This window comes from Gekko japonicus, unplaced genomic scaffold, assembly GCF_001447785.1.
Source record: "Gekko japonicus isolate JY-2015 unplaced genomic scaffold, Gekko_japonicus_V1.1 scaffold2383, whole genome shotgun sequence".
NCBI lineage: Eukaryota > Metazoa > Chordata > Lepidosauria > Squamata > Gekkonidae > Gekko > Gekko japonicus.
The window spans coordinates 107,189-109,740 of record NW_015174909.1 but is presented as its reverse complement, the minus strand read 5'-3'; positions in this window follow the sequence as shown (position 1 = coordinate 109,740).

The window sequence follows — 2,552 nt, the reverse complement described above, 5'->3', positions numbered from 1 at the left end:
TTCCGTGGTCATGTGGCCGGCATGACTAAATGCCGAGGCACACGGAACATTGTTACCTTCCCACCGAAGTGGTCCCTATTTATCTACTTGCAATTTCTTGCTTTCGGACTGCTAGGTTGGCAGGAGCTGGAACTAGAGATGGGAGCTCATTCGGACATGGTAGAGGTTTGTATAAATGTGTCTCCCTCCCTGTAACCTGGTGAATGGGACTGACTATCGCCTAAAAGATAATGAAATAGAAATCACAAGGGCTGTTAGTAAATTCCTGGAGAAGTCCATTAAAATTTATGAGGGGCATGTTTTGCTATGAATTCTCTACATATATATTAGCCGATTGTTCTCAGTCTTGTACTGTGTATTTTGCTTGTTCCTATCTTTGTATTATGTTTGAGTATGCCAATAAAAGGGATGATGCGCACTGCCCGTCCTGTTCTGGAATCCCCCTACCCACCCTAATTCACCTGGTACCTAGAACACATAGTTTCAGAACCCAAATGACATCTTGCTTTCTCAGGCTGTTAAATTATTTCAGTTTGTGTGGTGTTTCCCCCCCCCCCCAAACTCTCTGAGTACTGCTCATATGGATACATTGGCCTCGGGGTTACTAAGTTAACGGGATGTTTGTATAGGATTTTTAGATCCACTTTTGTAACTGGAATTTGAGGAGGAGATTGGATTTATACACTGCTCTTCACTACCCAAAAGAGTCTCAGAGCGGCTTACAATCTCCTCTCCCTTCCCCTCTCCACAGCAGATACCCTGTGAGGTAGGTGGGGCTGAGAGAGCTCTTTCGAGAACTGCTTTTTCGAGAACAGCTCTGAGAGAACTTGTGCCTGACCCAAGGTCACACCAGCAGCTGCATGTGGAGGAGTGGGGAACCAAACCCGGTTCTCCCAGATTAGAGTCCACGATCCTAACCACGACACCAAACTGGTTGTCGTCGTAAGTTGCTCAGGGAGATGGGATGTCAAAAGCGGATGCAAAGTTTGAGGCAGGGCCTTTGAACCCATCAGAAGCTGGGCCTCGAATCCTGCTCCAGAGCTTCCCAGGGTTCCAGAGCCCCGTTGCCGTGTGGGGAGTGAAATGCTGCCTGAAAAGAAAACCAAAACCTTCAGTATTGGATATGAAGAGTGAAGTTAATGTTCTATGCACTCGCTAGACCAGGGGTGTCGAACTCCTTTGGTACGAGGGCCAGACATGACGTAAATATCACTTTGTTGGGCTGGGCCATACGTGCCATAAAATGTAATGCCAGGTACTGGAGATATTTTACTACAACTGTGGCCAGTAACCCCCCTCCTCAGCAGAGCTCGGGGCCAAGCCTTCTTGTCCCTTATGGTTGCCATCTCTGGGTTGGGAACCCCTGGAGATCTTGGGGAGGGACCTCGGCAAGGTGTATAATTCCCTAACATAGGCCCTTCAGGTCCATGTTTGGACTGGTTTCCCCTCAATTGCCTGCGGGCTGGATAAGAGCACTGGATGGGCCGGTTCCAGCCCCCTCTAGACATTAGCAAAGGGGGGGGACTTCCCCTGCCCTCTTTCTCTGCCCCTTCTGAATCCAGGAACCTTGTAGGCAGAACCAGTTCCATGATTCCCCCCCCTCCCCGAAATCTAACTGGAATGAACCATGCTGGGCTTGCCTTATCATTAGTCCTATTAAAGGAAAGCACACCGCCAATTAGTTTGTTCTATTTTTACCACCGTGGGGGAGCACCATTCAGATTTTCTGCCTGAGTCACCAAAATGACTCGGATCAGCTTTGGAGCCACACAGACATTCCTGCCCCTAGCAGGCCTCCTCCGCAGGGAGGCTGTGACTCACCCAGAAACGCAACAGGCACTCGATGTCACGGGGGGACTGACGCTACTGTCTCTGCGGCAGCGAAGACCGAATGATCCAGCCACGGATTTTGCAGGGGATGTTCTACACGCATGCACCCGGCGGCTTCCCCACAGAGGGTGCAAGAAGCAGGTGGAACTGTGGAGAGTGACTTCCTGAACTCAGGTTTCAAGCCCGGTGTGTGTGTGTGTGTGTGTAAAAGTTTTCTGTTCAGGGAAGTCTACAGAAGAGCCTTTGCAAGTGTGAAGTGCTTTCAACTCGCTTCCAACTTACGGTGAATAAATGACCCTAAAACGTCCTCTCGTTAACAGCCATGGTCAAGGGCCTTTGTGGCTTCCTTGATGGAGTCAATCCATCTCGTGTTGGGTCTTCCTCTTTTCCTGCTGCCTTCAGCTTCTCCCAGCACGATTGTCTTTTCCAGCGACTCTTCTCAAAAATGTGGCCAAAGTTATGATAGCCTCAGTTCAGTCATCTTAGCTTCTAGGGAGACTTCAGGCTTGATTTGATCGAGAACCCCGTTTGGTCTTTTGGGTGGTGCACAGTACTGGTAAAGCTCTCCTCCGACACCATGTTTCAAATGAGTCCAGTTTCTTCCTGTCACCTTTCTCCATTGTCCAACTTTCACACCCATACACAGTAATGGAGGAAACCATGGCATGAATTATCTTGATCTCGATCGCCAGCAACACAGTCTTACGTCCAAAGATCTTTTC